At 42.1% G+C, this 19,968-nt stretch overlaps 1 protein-coding gene and 1 non-coding gene across 13 annotated transcripts in view; one reads left to right on the top strand and one right to left on the bottom strand.

Annotated features, from left to right (window-relative positions):
• LOC105075598 (uncharacterized) overlaps window positions 1–19,968 on the bottom strand; it is a 92,358-nt gene that overhangs the window by 49,223 nt on the left and 23,167 nt on the right. The gene's annotated exons all lie outside the window — the stretch shown is intronic.
• On the top strand, window positions 4,890–5,024 carry LOC141578051 (small nucleolar RNA SNORA70). Its single transcript, XR_012507931.1, has one exon. It is a non-coding gene; the product is annotated as a small nucleolar RNA SNORA70 (small nucleolar RNA).

Genomic DNA, 19,968 nt, shown 5'->3' with positions numbered 1-19,968 from the left:
GTTTACCCCAGACTTATAACTTGGGAACAGATACAAATAAACATAAAGAATTCCTAAAGGGATTGTTTACTCTGTGGCTCAACAAAGACATGCTTTTTTATAAAATTAACTTCTCTGGGACAAGGTAGGTCCCTATTTAAATAAACAGACAAATAAAAGACAAAGTACAGTTACAGCATAGAAGGTATACAGTCAGCTCCTCACTCTCTTACTAGCCCACTAGAAACTGATCATGACAAGACGTAATATCGAGTATCAGCTGAGGCCGGGACATTCTGAGCCCACACACTTCCTGCGGGAGTGAGAACTACAGTTACCAAGCACACATCCCACAACCCGTCACTTCTTAGGTATACACACCCTAGAAAATCTCTCAAACACACGCCCAAGGAAACATGTACAATAACATTCAATGTAACATATATAAAAACAGCAAAAAATTGGAAGTAACCTAGACACTCAACAAAAGGATTAATAATAAAACTGGAACATATTTATGCAACAGAATGTTATATGTGCATCATGAAAATGAAGGAATTAAAGTCTAAATATGGATAAATTTAACAATGTTGGAAGACTTGTAAGTATAGAAATAAGTGTAACATATTTATAATCATATATAATTACAGAAAGATACACAGGATAATAACCATTTACATAAGTTTTTAAAAGAAGAATGCTACTTTGGGATACAAAACATGCATGGAAATAATAAATTCCAAATTCAACTGGTGGTGACCTCAGCAGAGGGGAGGGATGTGACTGGCAATGGACACAGAGAACTTCAACCTTATTTGTAATACTGTATTGCTTTAGTTAGGTGATGGTTACTCAATACGTTACTCTTTAAACATTTTTGGATGTCTGGTATAGTATCTTCATAATTAATTTTCTTCTATGAAAAGTTAAAATTTAGCAGAGAAAAAAAGTTAATAGGGCCAAAAAATTCTACATTAAATTAGTAGGATGTATTTGTTAACGAAGTTATGGTTCAAACTCACTGTCACTTAACACTGAGAATATAATTGTAAACTGAGAATATAAAATGTTGCTTAGCGCATGTTAGCTAATACATACTGGCTAACAGAAGTAGCTAAATGTAGTGTGATACGGGGGAAGGGAGTGGATGAAAGAGGAGCCAAAGCAATGCAGAAGTGGAAGCTGATGGGACAGCAATGCAGAAGTGGAAGCTGATGGGACAGACGAGGACTCTGGATGAGGTGGTCCTGAGGGGACCCCGTAACTGCATCATGGGACCCATCATGTCCTATGGTCTCAGGACACCATGAGGATGCCCTCTAACACACCAACCAGAGGTCTGATGGGGGGCTTTTACCAACATTCTGACCCTGTGGCCACACAACATGCTTTGAAAAGCACACTCAGGTTAAAGAGACCAGGCTGCTGGAAGCCATGGCAGGAGCCAAAGAATCAAGGTTTGCTCGTAACACTTGTGGCCCATTCACTGCACACCAGTCCCAGCAGAGAAGTCATGGAATACTGCTGTATCCACACAACAGTGTGAGGCAGAAAATGAGTACCTTTGAAGTCAGGAAAGAAAATAACTGCCCACCTAGAATTTCAAACGAATCAAATCTATGCATCAAAAATGATGGTGAAATAAAGACATTTTCACACACCCACTCAGACACACTCACCCACACAATCAGACGTCAGAAGGCCTACACTAAAAGAAACACTACAGGGAAATCTTCACACAGGTTATGCAAGGAGAGTTTAAAATCTTATTTGATACCGTTTACAAGAGATACGTCTTAAAGTGTAAGAGCACAGAATGGCTAAAGAAAAAGGGTAAAAAAATACGCAAATATCAAGCAAAAGAAAACTTGTAAAGTCATCTTAATCTCTGACAAGGGAGAGTAAGGCAAGAAACATGACTCAAGACAGAGGGTCACTTTATAATTCTTAAGAATTTTTTAATGGATCATCATGTTTGTTATTATAAACAAAATACAAAAAAGACACAGCTCTAAAATATAAAGAAGCAAAAATTCACACATCTACAACCACAGTGGGTTTTTAACAGACCTCTCACAGGAGCTGACAAAGCAGTCAAATATCCTTATCAAGTATCCCTAACAAGAAATAGAAAAAAGGAAGAAAAAATCCCAAAATAGAAGAAAGATAAAAAACTAGAGTAAAAAAGTTTTTTTAAATAGAAAATAAATGTGCAAGAGAAAAAAATCAAAGTAGCTTGTTCTTTGAGAAAAACTAAAATAAATAAAAGGGCTTTTAGCAAGACTCATAATGGAAAATCAAAGAAAGCACAAATTCCAATCAAGAATGAAAGAAGGCCAGTACTAAGGATTTTACAGACAATAAAACAATGAGAGAATATTATTAACAACTCTGGCCCAATTAATTTGAAAAAGGACAAACAACCAAATTTCTAGGAAAACACAACTTACTAAAACTGACAAAGAAACAGAAAATCTGAAAACACAAATACATATTAAAGAAACTGAGTATGTAATTCAGTTTCTTGAGTAAAGTGTCTACTCCAATCTTTTGCTAATTTTTTTCCTAAATAATTTGTTTTATTCTTGGATATAAGTGTTTTTCAGAAATATGATTCACAATCATTTTCTCTCCATCTGTGGCTTATCTTTTGATGATTCTTGATGGGTTTTGGAAGTTTTAATTTTAAAGAAGTACAGTTTCATCAATTTTTCTCTTTTACTTGTGCTTTTGGTGTTCTCTCTAACCAACCTTCATTATTAATTAAAAAGTCATGGCAAACTAGGAATAAAAGAATTTTTTTGATCTGATAAACAGCAATTATAAAATACCTATACCTAACATCACTTTTAATGGTCAGTTATTTCTTCTCAGAGATCAAGAAATTATACAGATGGGAACAGATGTACTAGTCAGTGTAATAAGAAAGGTTTTTAATTGCAAAGATCAGAAAGAAAAAAATAAAACTGTCATTATTAACCGATGACTTAATTATACATGAAAAATAGCCAAAAGAATTTACAAATCATGAAAATAAGTGAATTTAGTAAGGTTTCTAGATGCAAGTTCAATATATGAAAACCGACTGTGTTTCTATATAGTAGCAAAAGAAATTTGTGCAATTTTAAAAAGATATCTTAACATTAAAAAGATCAAACAGCCAAGGAATAAATCTAATAAAAGATGTATAAGATCTTGACACAAAAACCTACAAAATCTAAATTAAAGCAGTCCTAAATAAATGAAAAACTACATCGTGTTTATGGAGTAGTACTGTATGGAGTGTTGGTAGACTCCATGCTAAAAGAAGTAAATTCGCTCCAAATTAATAGAGTCAGTGTGGTTCCAATCAAAGCCCTAATGCTTTCAGAAACTGACAAAATGAATATGCAAAAGCCTAATAATAGTCAAGATAACTCTTGAAGAAGAAAAGGTTGAAGAAGAAAAAGTTGAAGCATTTATACTAAAAGAAGATACACTGTAAAGCTATAGTCGTTAAGAGAACTTCAAATTGGCTCAAAGATAAACAGAGCAATGGAACAAAACAGCAAGTCCAGAAAATATCTGCCTTATTTATGACAAAGATGGCACTGCTGGAACATGCCAATAAATGGGAATAAGGCCACTGGAGGTTCATATGGGAAAAAGTAGTTCTTGACCCTTCATATCATATACACAAGCAAATCAATTAATGGTGAATTACTGCCTAAATGTGAAAGGTCAAACAATTAACTTCTAAATGAAAACATCCAAAGATATCTTCAAGACATTAAAGATATCTTCAAGACATTAGTAAGAAGATTTTTAAAAGATTTCCCCAAAGAATTCTAAAAGGAAAACACTAGATTTCACTAAAATTAAAGTCTTCTGTTCCTCAAAAGATATCATTAAGCGAGGGAATATGGAAGTGAAAGAATGGGAAAAGTTATCTGAAATACACGTGCCCTGTGCGTATAAAGAGCTGTAAATCGGGAAGATAAATTAGCCAACTAAAAAATACAAGTAAACGATACAGACAATTCACAAAAGAGGGCATCACACCGGCTAATAAAGACATGAAAAGGAATATGACATAATTAGCCAACAAGGAAGCATAAATTAAAAACACAATTTTATAAGCAATACAGAGTTAAAAGTGTTAGTGAAGGTACGGAGCAATGAAAACTCTGATTTAATGCTGCTGGGGGTAAAAATCACTTTGGAAAGCAATCCCACCCCAAGTGCACCATGCATCAGAAATGCATAATATGTAACTAAAAAAAATGCACAATACATATAAAATAAACAAGTTTATACTGCACAGCGCAGGGAAATATATTCAAGATCTTGTAGTAAAAAAAGAATATGAAAATGAATATATGTATGTTCAGGTATGACTGAAGAATTCTGCTGTACAGCAGAAACTGACACAACACTGTAAACTGACTGTAACTCAAAAAAAAATGCACAAGCACATTCACAGAAGCATTATTTAGAACAGCTGAAACCAGCAACACCCCCAAATACTCACCAACAGCATAACGAACTGCGAAATACTCCCAAATATGATCACCCTATTCCTAGGTGAACAGTACGTACTGAACCCCGCAAACATGCTAAGTAGAAGTCAGCCTTAGACCACATGCTGGATAATACCAGTTCCATAAACTTTAAAAACAGGCAAAATTAGTACTTGGTAATAAAAATCAGAAAAACACCCAGCATCTTTTGGGTGAGAGATGGTTAATGAGAAGAGGCGTAAGGAATGCGCTGGGGTGTGCTGGTAAGGGTAGTGTTCATTTCTTAATGTGGGCGGTGACTGCACAGGTGAGTTCATTTTGCAGAAATTTATTACATGCTTATAGTCCGTGTGATTTTCCATATGTTCATTATAATTCAATTTTTAAAAGTTCATGTTAAAAATACTCCTTCTGCAGCCAATTAAGCCCACCATGCTCTTTTCCCCAAGGAGGCCTGGTGTGCAATGGCTGCAAACAGGAGACCCCTCAGCAGTGCATGCAGCCTGCTGCTTGTATGGACTGCCCTAAGGGACCTTGGAGACAGCCCTTTCCAGTGAACATTCATGTCTAACTTCATGCTGTCCCCAGTCTAGGCTCCAGACAGGTATGCAGGGTGCCTCTGGAAAGTCCCAGCACACAGGGCCCAGGGGCCACACTGGCCAAGTCATCGTGTCCACCCACACCAGCTGCAGAACAAGGAGCATGTGCATGTGTGTTAAATGAATGTAACAACAAGAAATGGCTGAACTTAATTAAACCAAGAGCAAGTTTAATTTGAAATTAAAAAAAAAAAATAGAACAAACTAACAATCTGAGTATGAAGTGATGAGAAAACACAACGTTAGAAGTGAAAAGTAGATCTACACCAGAAATTAACATAACATTGTAAACTGACTCTTCTATGATAAAAAAGAAAAAAAGTGAAAAGTGGAAACTGTCAAGAGATAATGATGATTTTGGAATTACAAGATAATGTATATAACTTTATATTGTAAATAAAAATGTATTGAAACATAATCATTTGACTTATAAAATTATTAGCAAAATCGACCCAAGAAAAGACAATAAATACAAATTTTGAAATATAGTATCTTTCACATATAATTTCTTTGCCCCGAAGGCACTAGACTCAGATCATTTAGGGCTGCATTCTCTTTTCCGAGGTTAGAAGTTTTCCTGTTACTTAAAACACTTTAGATAAAGATAGAATAAGCTGGCCTGTTTACCCCATGAGATTAGTGATGCTAAAATATTAGTACAAAGAAAGAATACAATGGTTCAATTCCACTTGATACACATACAGAAATCCTAAGTAAAATCTGAAAAAAGCAAGTATAGAAATAAGCTCAAAAATATAATTAAGGAATACAAGAATGATTTAACAGTAGAAGTGTATTAATTCATCATGTGAATTGATTAGAGAAGGACAGGATGGTGATTTCAGTGTATGATAAAAAGGCATGTGGTGTATGTTATGCTTCCTAAAAACTTAGCTCAAGTGGATACTTTTAAAACTTCTTAAGAATATCTGTTAGGTTCTCATTAATATGAGAAACAAGATGTCTAGCATCCTGTTTTTGTTTAGTAATTTGGAGGTCCTGAAAAATGTGATTAAAAAGAAAAAGAAAGGAGTTTTGTGTAAGTTAAAGGAAGGGACAAAATTATAATTGGGTGATACGACTGTTTACCAGAGAACTCAAGAACATCAACTGAAAGGCTGCTCTGGTGCCTTAGAAGATAAATGTGTAAAAGCCAATAACTTTCTTATATCCTAACAACAGGTTTTATTTATAGTTTGTTCAAAATCCATTAACTCTTGTATCCTAACAAGAAATATGCAACATAATGTATGTTCACAGATGGATATGTGTGATATGAAATGAAATAACTGAATGACCGTGCTGTACACCTGAAACCAACACAACACTGTCAGTCAACCACACTTCAACGAAAAAAAGAAAGAAGAGCAGAGTTGGAGGGCTGATTCTTCAACCTCCTGATACAATTCACTTAACAGTCCTTTAACCTCTCGGGAATGCAGCTGTATCATTAAAATAAAAAGCACTGAGCTCACTTATATGTGGAAACTAAAAAGGAAAAACTCAGAAACAGAAGACAGTGGTGGTTGCTAGGGTTTAGGAGTGGGGGAAACTGGGAGGTGTTGCTCACAGGGAACAGATCACCAGTTATAAGACTGACAGGTTTGGGGACCAGTGCTCAGCATGGCGATTACACAGAACACTAGATCATGTACCTAAATGCTGCTGAGAGAGCAGGTCTTAAATGTTCTCACCAGGCACACACAAACTGGTGACTGTGACGGGGGCGGAGGAGGTAGCTGACAATATCATGGTACTCAGTTTGCAATTTACAGAAGGATCTCATCAACACATCAGATGCCTTAAACTCACACAATGTCGCATGCCAATTATATCTCAATAAAGCTGGGGGACAATGAGCTGGAAAGGCTGGTTCGATTTCACGTGGTTGCTGCGGCATTCATGAAATTACACAGAGGAAGGGACTTTGGAAATTTTAAACAGGTTGTATAATAAAAAAACACTGTTAATATTTTAAAACCTACTTGAGCAAGAATACAGGAAGGCATAGAAATGTAATGATACAGCTTCATGAATAGCAAATTTGATTAAAACATGGCAAAATGTGGTACATTATTTGGTTGTAATTTATTTTGATAAAGTGAATATTAAGAGCATATGAGAGCAGGGATGAAGAATTAGTGATAGAGTGCAGGCTTAGCATGCACAAGGGTCCAGGTTTCAATCCCCAGCACCTCCATTAAAATCAATAAATAAAAGTCTAATTACCTCCCTCCTAAACAAGAATAATAAAAAAAAGAGCACAGGGAACAACCTAAATGTCCATCTACTACATGACTGGATAAAGAATATGTGGTATGTATTTATACAATGGAATACTACTCAGCCATAAAAAGGGGTAAAATTCTGCCATTTGCCACAACATAGATGAACCAGGAGGGTATTATGCTTAGTGAAATATGTCTGACAGAGAAAGACAAACACTGTATGTTAGCACATATATATGGGGTCTAAAAAATCAAACTAATGAATATATATATATATTTTTTTTAAAAAGCATATGCTGCACCTTCGAACAACAACTATGAATAGGGGAGTGGGGACAGGGTGAGGGCACACTTAGATGGACTTAGCACCCAGACTTCCACGGATGACTGTCACATAAAGGAAACTTTCCTATCTTTTGGGATTTGGTGAAGGGAAGAGCTGAGAAACTTAGGTTCTGGAGTAAAATTAATAATACCTATTATTATTATTTGTGAAGCAGTTCTTTTTCAAGAACTGTGTGAAGCACTTTACAGACATCATCCATTATCTTATATCAGAGCCAAGCGTTTGCTTATGGGAACCAGAATACTTAATTCATTTTTAAACTGAAGTATTGTCAGTTTACAATGCTGTGTCAATTTCTGGAGCACAGCACATACTGAGTAATTCATGATTAACAACTTCAACCAGATGCATTACTTTCAAAGCTGGAAGATGAGAATGTACTACCCAACAGCCAGATGTTCCCATGTGTAAGTTACAGGCAGAAAAATCCAGATGTAAGAGTAGAAATACCCTGATATCTCTAGACTTTATTTGAAAGCAAGCATTATATTAGACACTCTCCTACCCTCTGTGCCTGAGCCCTATGCTAATTAGAAATAAGCTTAATGAGAGAATGAAGGAGGTACGAGTCAATGAATGAAGAAGTTTGCTGCCCTGCTAGAGGTTAAGTTGGATAAAACCATGCTGAGCAACTACGCCTTTCTCTGCATGGGGGAGAGTACTGACAGCCTCCTAGAGGGACTTACTCCAGTATTTAACAACTAACAGTGTCATCAGTTCCTCCTCAAATGTCATACCAAGATTTTGATCCAAATCTATCTCAGTTCTCTCTGTAAAGCAGAGAAGGGCTAGTCCACACACCACGTAGCGCTCTGGAGTCTGGATTCGTGTGTTTACTTCGTTCCTTGTCCTGCTCAACCCTAGGCAAAAGGGTTTCCAGGAAGGGGTTTCTCATTTTTAATATACTTTCTTTTCTAATGGATGTATAGTTGGTTTACAATGTTGTGTCAGTTTCTGGTGTACAGCATAGTGATTCAGTGATTCCTTTTCATATTTTTTCATTACAGGTTATTACAAGATATTGAATAGAGTTCCCTGTGCTGTCCAGAAGGTGCTTGTTGTTTATTTCATATATAATAGTATCTGCAATAATAGACTTTTAATCATCTTAGTTTTTTTTTTCATTTTTTGAGTCCATCTTTATGTCCTAGTGAAGTTAGAAAATCTAAAATTGAGCGCAGTAATTTGATGTGAAGTTAGTTTAGTCAGGGCCAATGGGCACGGGAGTGACTGAATCAAGCATTCAGGTGCTTTTTGAATATGTATATCCTGACCTCCTTTTTTTTCCTGAAATGACTGCTATTTCTCCTCACTTCGGACCCAGGGCATCTAGGAATGGCCACCTGAAAACTGAAGGGAAACCAACAAAGCAAGATCTGAAGTCAATTCAGAGATCTCTTTGGCTTTTTGATCCATGTTTATGGTCATGATCAGATCAGAGGGGCAAAGGAGAGCCCAGGGGTCAGATCCCACTCACCACCTCTTTTTGCTGTCTGGGAGCTAAGAATGGTTTTTGCGTTTTTAATGGTGACATTTGACAATTGTGCAGGTATGCGCACTATCCTTGATGTTGACTCCTATTCAGCAGCGCCTAAAATATTTACTATCCGACCCTTTAAGGGAAAGTTCCCCAACCTTCCCTCTTGACAAATTCTTTTTTCATAAAAAGAGGAACTTAAAGCTCTTGTGAAACAGTTATATTATTGGTAGAAGGGAACGTGGGTACGGAGTTTTCCAGGAAGCACTTCTGGCTGTAACCCACTTAGAATCTTCTGTCTGGAATCTGTCACTTAGGATGTTCTTTGTCACTAATTGTGTGGCTTCTTTCCTCATAAACCATGGATGGCCATTTCCTCCCAAGCCAAAACAGAGTATGACATTTTAAAAACAAACAATTCAGCGAGAGCAAAACGGAAGACAACAGGAGTTTGGTATTTACCGAGACAAGATTTTTTTTCGTATATTCAGTTTTCAAAAAAAGGCAGAACTGAGAGCATCTCGGAGCAGCGCCCACCACGCTCCACCCTGGAGGAGACGGGAGGAGGGGTCAGGAACTCCCCAGAAGCAGTTTAAAGTGAGACCCCTTCAACTTCTCTGCTCCTGCCCCCAGGCACTGAGCCTCTCTGCCTTGCTGAGCAAATGCTCTCCCAGGGAGCATACAGCCACCCCTCCGGGGCACCGACTGGGGAAACCAAGGAGCTGTTACAAAGCCCTCCATGCAGAAAGCTGAGCATCTCTCATCCGGTTGTTAAACCAAGTCTGAGGCAAGATGGCAAGATCGGCTCCACCAAGAGGGGTGCTTAGACAAAAACGAATCAGACTAACACCTGGACTGCAAACCGAGCTGTAATGACCAGCACTGCTCTTGCAGGGCCACACAACCCCTGCGGTAATTTTGTAGGGAAAAGATTCATGTGATTTGCCTCATTTTACCACAAAAGAGGTGTGTTGTATGATTTAAACTACTGGCACCTGAACGGATTAAGAACACTGCTTGAGGCTACCTAAAGATAAATTCATGAGTTAGAAGATGTTGATACTTAATTAAAAATTAATAAATTATTTTTTAAAGTAAATGCAACAACACCCATAGCATGATTTGGTCAAGTTCTCACCTCTGGGGAATTCGCAAACTTTTTAAGTATTTTGACCTCTGTGGAATAGCTGGCCAATATAAACAAATCACTTGATAATTAAATTTTTTTACACTTCTGAAACCTTTCTCTATGATGTATACTTTTTCACCTCTGTATCTGACAATGATCTAAACTAATAATGGGTAAGACATAAGACTGTTTAATCATAAAAGCTATCTTTTATTGTGTCTCAAAATTCTAAACATACTCACTGTCATCGCTCATCTGCCAGGAAATTTGGGAATTTCTAGCCTACCGATGAGAAAATATCATGTGGGAGGTATATACATGATGCTTTCATAAATTCACAAAGAAAGTGGTTTTAAAGCAAACTTACCTACAAAACAGAAACAGACTCACATACATAGTAAACAGTCTTATGATTACCAGTGGGAAAGCGGGTGGGAAGGGATAAATTAGGAGTTTGAGATTTGCACATACTAACTACTCTGTAGAAAATAGATAAACAAGTTTCTTCTGTACAGCACAGGGAACTATATTTAATACCTTGCAGTAACCCATAATGAAAAAGAACATGAAAACAAATATATGTATATATATGTATGACTGAAACATTATGCTGTACGCCGGAACTGACACAACATTGTAAACAATACTTCAATTAAAAAAAAGTGGTTTCAACTCCTGCTATTGATGCCTTCTCTGTGATTCTGTCTACCAAGCAAAATAAAAATTATAAAGGTATTAATAAGGTTAATTAATAAACAGAAAATTCCATTCCCAAAGTAAGCTTCAGTGCCAAGAGTCTCATTTGCTTGGATTGTGTGACTGCCCAATCTCCATCCACTTCTCTTTAGAGCAAGTAGACATGCACAGAGCACAGTCAGGCACCTTCTGTCCCTGACAGTGACTACTAGCAGGGAAGGGACCAGGGTAAAAGCATGTCTTATGCAAGATCAGGTTGATGGTAAACACTATGTTATAAACAATGAATAGCACTGTCAGGGTAGGACACGTGTGAGGCGCTCAAACAGGGAGGAGGAGGTTGAGGATCCACTTCCAGCACTTCCATGTCTTTTACCACTCCTATTTCTGACCTTTCTTTTGCCACTTTTCGTAGCATTGCCACCACTGGCAGGTAAAGGGGCAGCAATGGGACTTGGCCATGTGGCTGATGGGGCTACATTTCCCAGCACTGGTGTGAAAAGGCACTGGAAGAGGAGCAGCATCAGCTGAAAGATATGAACCACGGTCCTGGCCTGTGCCCAACACTGACCAGGTGACCCTGGGTGACGCACTTAGTCTCTCTGGGCTCCCAGCTGTGTACTAATAAAATAAGGTTTTCTCATTCCACAAATATATCCAATATGAAATCTAACGTGAAAGTCAAACATAATGACATCTCACCTGCTTGCCTCAGGGAAACGTACAAGCACTGAACACTATGTGAATGTAAATGCACAGTTAAGAAAATCATTGAGGTTAAGCACTAAACTCAACATAGAGATAAATTCTTATGGATTTTCTAGGCCTTCCTCATTTTCAATTACAACACTGAATTAAAAGTTATTAGCTATGTTCCAGACCACCACCCCTGTGAATAAATCAAGTAGGAAAGCACTGCCTGGATGCCCACTGTTGCCCAATGCTAAGCAGGGTGAGGGGTATAAAGGAGGCTGAACATGGGAGCCTTCTCCACTTACCAGCTAAGTGAGGAGAAACATTGGAAACCACCCGGGAATTGTACCAAGTCAGTACTCAAAGCCAAGATTACGGGCTATCGATCATCAACAGTGCAGGAATACAAAGAGGAGCTAGGAGTTGGAGTAAATAGGGAAGACTCTATAAAGGGGATGGGGCTCCAACTGGTTCCTGGGGTAATTCTAAGCTATTTTAACTGAGAACTGGATGGGAAAAAGCTGGATTCTCCTGGCTTGTGATAAAGCACAGGCTACCCTAGGAGGCTAAGGCACATAATGACTGGAACAGATAACGCAGGGCCAAAATGATGGAGGGCCGAGACTACCTGGCTGAGAGATCTGGTTGCAGTAAGTCTTTGACTTGACTCTCGATGTTGGCGGGTCGAAACTGTAGGTGGACTGAATGGTGGGGAAAGAATATCCAAGAGCTCAACAGAGGGAATTCAGGTGTCAGGGATGAAAGCTCTCCATCAGAGTATCAGCAATCAGAATGGACACTTGAAACCAAGAATGTGCAGTTCCGGGAGCTGACAAAATGTGGAAGATGGTGCGAGACAGAGAAATCAGAGACCAGTCCAAGGCTTTGGGTATCCAGGACCGGAAGAATGATTATCCCACTGAGTAAGCAGAGATGCTGCAAGTGGAAGTCAGTTCAAGAAAAAGATTACGAATTCAGTTTAAGACATGTTGAATCTGACATGTGAGCTAAGAGTAGGTGTTCTCTAAGAAGCTCAAAATTTGAAACTGAAGAACAGATCTAGAGTCTAGGATTAAGATGCAGATGGACAAGACACGATAAATCAGCTAAAAGAAAACATAGGCAAAACATTCTCAGACATAATTCTTAGCAACGTTCTCCTAGGGCAGTCTACCCAGGCAATGCAAAGAAGAACAAAAATAAACAAATGGGACCCAATTAAACTCATAACCTTCCCCACAGAAAAGAAAACCATAAGCAAAAGAAAATAATCTATGAATGGGAGAAAATATATGCAAATGATGTGACTGACAAAGGCTTAATTTTTCAGAATATGTAAACAGCTCATACAACTGAGTAACAAAAAACAAACCCAACCCCAAAATGGGCAGAGGACCTGAACAAACAATTCTCCAAAGAAGACACACAAATGGCCAACAGGCACGTGAAAAAATACTCACTATCGCTATTATCAGAGAAATGCAAATCAAAACTACAATGAGCTATCACCTCACACCAGTCAGAATGGCCATCATTCAAAAGTCCATGAATGACAAATGCTGAAGGTATGGAGAAAAGGGAACCCCCTACACTGTTGGTGGGAATGTAGTTTGGTGTAGACCTTATGGAAAACAGTATGCAGATTCCTCAAAAAAACTAAAAATAGACTTACCATCTGATCCAGCAATCCCACTTCTGGGCATATATCTGGAGGGAACTGTAATGTGAAAAGACACTTGCACCATAATGTTCACAACACCACCCTATACAACAGCCAAGACATGGAAGCAACCTAAAGGTAGCAACAGATGACTGGATAAAGAAACTGGGGTATATTTTACAATGGAATACTACTCTGCCATAAAAAAGAATAAAATAATGCTATTTGCAGCAACGTGGATAGACCTAGAGATCATCAGTCTAAGTGAAGTAAGCCAGAAAGAGAAAGAAAAATACCATATGATATTGCTCAAATGTGGAATCCAAAAAAGGAAAGAAAAAGGACACTATGAATTCATTTGAACTCAATACAGAAAGAGTCATACACATAGTAAACAATCTTATGGTTACCAGGGAAAGGAGGTGGGAAGGGATAAATTTGGGAGTTTGAGATTTACATATGTTAGTTACTATACATATAGATTTTAAAGAAAGTTTCTTCTGTATAGCACAGAGACCTACCAATATCTACTGATATCCTATAATGGAAACACCGCTACAGCTACCACCTGAGAAAGCAAAATAAAGGTTAGGAGAGTCAGCTACCCCAGGCTAGAACCCAGTCCTCTGGGAGTCCTTGCCCGTGGCTAGAACCCAGTCCTCTGGGAGTCCTTGCCCGTGGCCAGACACTGCCCGCTCAGGGCACCGCGTCCTCCTCCCAGGAGCCGGCTGACCTGAGGACGCACCTCCAGCGAACCTGGGGCAACAGAGGCCACCCCAGGCCAGGCCACGCCACTGGGGAGATGGGAATAAATTCAAGGGCTTGCACAGGGCAGCCTGACTCCCGCCACTGCCCCTGACTGCATCATGCCAGCCTCCTGGGAGCAGACTGACCTAAAGACTTAGGCCCAATGAAACTGAGGCAGCTAGGCTGCCCCAAGGCCAGGCCACAGGGGTAGATGGGAGCAAATGACTGGCTGGCAAGGGGGAGCCCCTCTCCTCCCGCCACCGCTACTGCTGCTGCCATCCTCCCAGCCCCCTGACCACACTGAGCCCCTGGTCTTACTAAACTGGGTATACAGGGAACATATCTCAACATGATAAAAGCTATTTATAACAAACCTACAGCCAGCATCATACTCTACACTGAAAAGCTGAAAGCCTGTCTGCTAACATCTGGAACAAGACAAGGATGCCCACTCTCACCACTTCTACGCAATATAGTATTGGAAGTCCTAGTAGAGCAAATAGACAACAACAACAACAAAAAAAAATAAGAGATCCAAACTGGAAGAGAAGAGGTAAAGCTATCACTATATGTGGATGATATAATACTGTACATGGAAAACCCTAAAGGCTCCCCACAAAAATGACTAGAGCTAGTAAAAGAATTCAACAAGGCAGCAGGACACAACATCAACATACAGAAATCAGTGGTGTTTATTTACACGAAGGTAATAATCCCTTTGAAAACTGCATCCAAAAAAAATAAAAGTCTTAGGAATAAGTCTGACCCAGGAAGTGAAAGACTTACATGTGGAGACCTACAAAACACTGATCAAAAAAATTAAAGAAGACTTACAAAGAAATGGAAAGATAGCCCAGATTCTTGCATTGGAAGAATTAATATTGTTAGAATGACCATACTGCCCACAGCAACCTACAGATTCCTATCAAATCACCCAGGACATTTTTCACAAAACTAGAACAAATCATCCTAAAACTTACACGGAATCACAAAAGACCCAGAATTACCAAAGCATTATTGAAGAAAATGAACGAAGCATAACCCTCCCAGACTTCACACGCTACTATAGAGCTACAATCCAACCAGCATGGTCTTGGTACAGAAACAGACCTACGTACGCATCGATGGAACAGGATAGAGAGCCCAGACATAAACCCACGAACTTTCACTCAAACCATCTTTGACAAAGGAGGCAAGAACATATAACGGAGTGAAAACAGTCTCTTCAGCAGATCGTGTAGGGAAAGCTGGACAGCTGCATGCAAATCAATGATATTAGAATACCCCGTCACACCATACGCAAAAATAAATTCAAAACGGTTTAAAGACTTAAATATAAGTCAAGACACTAAGTCTCTTACAAGAAAACATAAACAAAACATTATCTCACATACTTCTCAGTAATCTTCCCCTAGAGCAGTCTACCCAAGCAACAGAAATAAAAGCAAAAATAAACAAACGGGACCTAACTGAACTTACAAGCTTTTGCACAGCAAACGAAACCATAAATAAAACGACAACAAATGGGAGAAAATATTTGCCAATAATGCGACTGACAAAGGCTTAATTTCCAGAACATATAATCAGTTCATACAATCTAATAATAAAAAAACAACCCAATCCAAAAACGGGCAGAAGACCTAAACACGCATTTCTCCAGTGAAGACATACAAATGGCCAACAGGCACATGAAAAAATGCTCAGTATCTCTATAAGACAAATGTAAATCAAAACTACAATGAACCCTCACCTCCTACCAGTCAGAATGGCAATCATGAATGAGAAATGCTGGAGAGGGTGTGGAGAAAAAGGAAGCCTCCTACACTGTGGCTGGGAATGTCGTTTGGAGCAGCCATTATGGAAAACTGTATGGAAATTCCTCAAAAAACTAAAAATAGACTTCCCATTTGAACCAGCAATCCCACTTCTGGGTATGTATCTGGAGCGAATTCCAATGTGAAGACACCTGCACCCTAACGCCGTCCCCTGACCGCACCGCGCCTGCCTCCCCGGAGCCAACTGCCCTGGAAACAAGCGTCCCGCGAACCTGGGGCAGCGGTAGGGAGAGGAGCGCTGCCCCTGGCGAGCTGGGGGACGATTTGCCCCCATCTCCCCAGGCACATCCCCAGGTCAGCCGGCTCCCAGGAGGCGGACGCGGTGTGGCTGGAGGCAGCGGCGGCAGCGGCGGATTAGGGGTCTGCCCAGGTGAGCTTGTGGATTTGCTTCCAACTCCCCCGCGGTCTGTCCTGGGTTTGGCCTCTACTACCCCAGGTTCGCGGGTCTCAGGTTACAGGTCAGCCTGCTCCTGGAAGGCGGATGCTGTGCTGTCAGAGCTTCGAAGGCGGCGGCGATGGCGGGATTGGAGCTGCCCCATGCGAGCGCGAGGATTTTCTCTCATTTCTGCTGTCGCTGTCGCCGGCCCCGCACTGACCGCACCGCGCCGGCCTCCGGGGAGCAGACTGACCTGTAACCTGAGTCCCGCAAACCTGGTGCAGCAGAGACCGAGCCCAGGACAAGCCGCGGGGGAGATGGGAGCAAATCGACAGGCTCCCTGGGGCAGACCCCTCTCCCCGCCGCCGCCGATAGCACAGCCCACGCACCCTGAGAACACCGCCTCCGCCTTCGAGGAGCAGGCTGACCGCGAGACATGCACCCCGCGAACATGGGGAAGCAGAGATCACCCCACTACAAGCCGTGGGGGAGTAGGAAACAAATCCAGAGGCTCGCACGAGGCTGCCCCCATCCCACCGCAGCCGCCGCTGGGACCCCGCGACCGCACCGCACCCGCCTCCCGCGACCAGGCCAAGGCCTGAGGGCCGGTTGGAGGTGCTCCCTCTCACCTCCCGGGGCTGCTCCCGCTTCCCCGTAGGAGCGGCCGCGACGACGCGGAGTTCAAGGACTACTAATGTGGGGGGCGAGGGGCACCACGAACCAGGGCGGCGGCCCGGACCTGCCTCAGGGTCCTAAGGGGCTGCGGGGCCCAGACCTCACCTGCGCTCGCCTCCCTGCGCGCCTCCCCAACGCAGCCCAGGCCTCACCCGCCGGCTCCCCGACCTGCGCGCCCCCACCAGCGCCCCCTTACCTGCCCAGCGACAACAGCACAGGCGATGGCACATGGCGGCCCAGACCCGAGGCCACGTTCCTCCGCGGGAAATGGTCGGGGAGCACCCGGCTCCCGCCCGGCTTCCACACGCTCTGGGCGTGTTCCGGAGTCCGAGCATCTGTGCGTCCACGCGCAGGCGCGTCACACCGGACACTCGGGCTGGGGCTCCAGCAGTGTGGGGCCCAGCACAGCCTGGCGGGGCTGGGCAGGGCGGTAGTGCGGGCCCACCTCCCTGCCCGCCCTTCTGGGTCTCCATCCCCAAGGCCCCCACCCGGCCACCGACCAGGTCCCAGGGACTGAACCAGAACCACCCCTGGCCCCGGGCCAGGCCACAGTCCCCAGCCCCACTCCCCCTGCTCACCTCCCCCTCCCCGTTACTGCCCCCAGCCCCAGCCAGGCCCAGTCTCCAAAGGGACCCCCAAGATGGGGCTCTTTCTTATACCGAGGTCCCTACTCCCACACTCCACCCTGCTAGGTACAACTTATGGCTCACCACTGTCTCAAGGCAGGATTCCCCCCTCCTACAGTGCTGGTGGGAATGCAGTTTGGTGCAGCCACTATGGAAAACAGTGTGGAGATTCCTCAAAAGACTAGGAATAGACTTACCGTATGACCCAGGAATCCCACTCCTGGGCTTCTATCCAGAAGGACCCCTACTTCAGGATGACACCTGCACCCCAATGTTCATAGCAGCACTATTTACAATAGCCAAAACATGGAAACAGCCTAAATGTCCATCAACAGGTGACTGGATAAAGATGTGGTGTATTTATATAATGGAATACTACTCAGCCATAAAAACCAACAACATAATGCCATTTGCAGCAACATGGATGCTCCTGGAAAATGTCATTCTAAGTGAAGTAAGCCAGAAAGAGAAAGAAAAATACCATATGAGATCGCCCATATGTGGAATCTAAACAAACAAACAAAAAAACAAAAACAAAATGTAAACACAGGACAGAAATAGACTCATAGACAGAGAATACAGACTTGTGGTTGCCAGGGGGGCGGAGGGTGGGAAGGGATAAACTGGGATTTCAAAACTGTAGAACAGATAAACAAGATTATACTCTATAGCACAGGGAAATATACACAAAATGTTATGGTAGCTCAGAGAAAAAAATGTGACAATGAGTGTGTATATATGTCCATGTATGGCTGAAAAATTGTGCTGAACACTGGAATTTGACACAACATTGTAAAATGACTATAAATCAATAAAAAATGTCAAAAAAATTTTGATTTCGGAGGGATTAATGATTAATGACTAATGCAATCAGTATGATTAATGATTAACACAATGTTACACATGGTATACAGTGCAAATAGATAGGCTGAAAGGATATTAATGTTAATCAAGGACACTGTGCATCTATGTAATTAGACATTTCATTGGTGCGTAATCAATTGCGCTGTGCTGCATAGAATGTATTGATTGTCAATTAACTTCAATGGTATTTATTCCACTGTTTAAACATAAAGCATTCAAACTAACCAAAAAAAAAAAAAAAAGGCAGGATTCCCCCAACATCCCAAGATGGTCCCCCTCACCCCTCAGACTGTCCCCCTTTACCACAGGATCCCCCCTCACCCCTAATGCACCCCTACCCTGAGCTGACACCTGACACCCTCACCCCTTACCCCACACGTGGGGCGGGGAATTCTGGGCTCTGGTCACTATGACGACTGCCACCAGCAGGGGACCCGGCCTAGTGTGAGGCAGCACAGCCAATGTCTGAGGCTACAGGGCGCAGCGGGCCAGGCTGGAGGCAGCTCCAACTCCCCCTGGGTGCCCTCAACCCCGAGACCTGTGCCTCATCTGAGCCTGCGGGTCAGGGTGGTCCCAGGCTGCCCACCACTGCCCTGTGGGCCTTGGGTGGTTGACATGCCGGATGGTGATCCAGACCCTGAGGGCTGAGGCGCTGGGCACTATGACCTGTTGGGGGATGAGGGTGCAACTGAGCCCAGGGATGGACAGCAGGTGGTGGGCTGTGTGAGGGGCCTGGGTTCAGCCCAGGTGGGTGCAGGGACCATGTTCATTCGTGCCGGGAGAGGGACAAGGGACGGGAGATTAGAAAGTGTCCATGTTAGGAACCCAAGGCTGGAGAACCAAGCAGGCAGCTACGCTGGCCTGGCCACCTTGGAATCTACCATGACCCTGGTCCCTTGCATCAGAGGAGACTGACTGTTGAGGGACCAATGAGATGTCCCCTGCCTGCCTCCTCCCACCCCACCCCCACCATGATATATTTTATAGGCAATTGAAGTGATTCTGACAGGTAATTTTAATCACCGATAATTGTTACATTCTCTGCAGGAGATGAGGCCCTGCAAGAGATCACAGTCATGGTGAATGTGGCAGGGCTCCTGCTTTGAACCCCAGCCTGGGTCAGAGGAGGACCTGCCCAGGAAACATCCTCTTAACTCTCACCAAAAGGCACTGTAGTAGAAAAGAACAAATGTGACTCCATATTAAATGTTTCTTTTCCTTCTACCCTGTGCCCTGTTTTCTAGGCTTACTCTTGCTGGCTCTGCACCTTTTGCAAAACAATGTTGCCTTTAGCCTGAAATAGACAGGAGAGCCTATTCTCAAGGCTCTGACCTTTAAGGATGTGAACACTTTGCACTCCTATAGAGACAACAAGTTGCAGAATAGAAAGTAAAGTTTGTTTTGTTGGAGGTTTTACAGGGCACCATGACCTGACCCACTTGGACAGCTGGAAAGGATTCCAAGAACAAAGAAATCCTACACCAAGAAGTTTGCAACAACCAACCACAGCCCCTCCCCTTTTCAGTAGAAAAGGAGCCT

The sequence above is a fragment of the Camelus bactrianus genome, chromosome 6, assembly GCF_048773025.1.
Source record: "Camelus bactrianus isolate YW-2024 breed Bactrian camel chromosome 6, ASM4877302v1, whole genome shotgun sequence".
NCBI classification, from domain to species: Eukaryota; Metazoa; Chordata; class Mammalia; order Artiodactyla; family Camelidae; genus Camelus; species Camelus bactrianus.
Note: the sequence above shows the minus strand (reverse complement) of the source record. Positions and strands in the feature narration are given on the sequence as shown.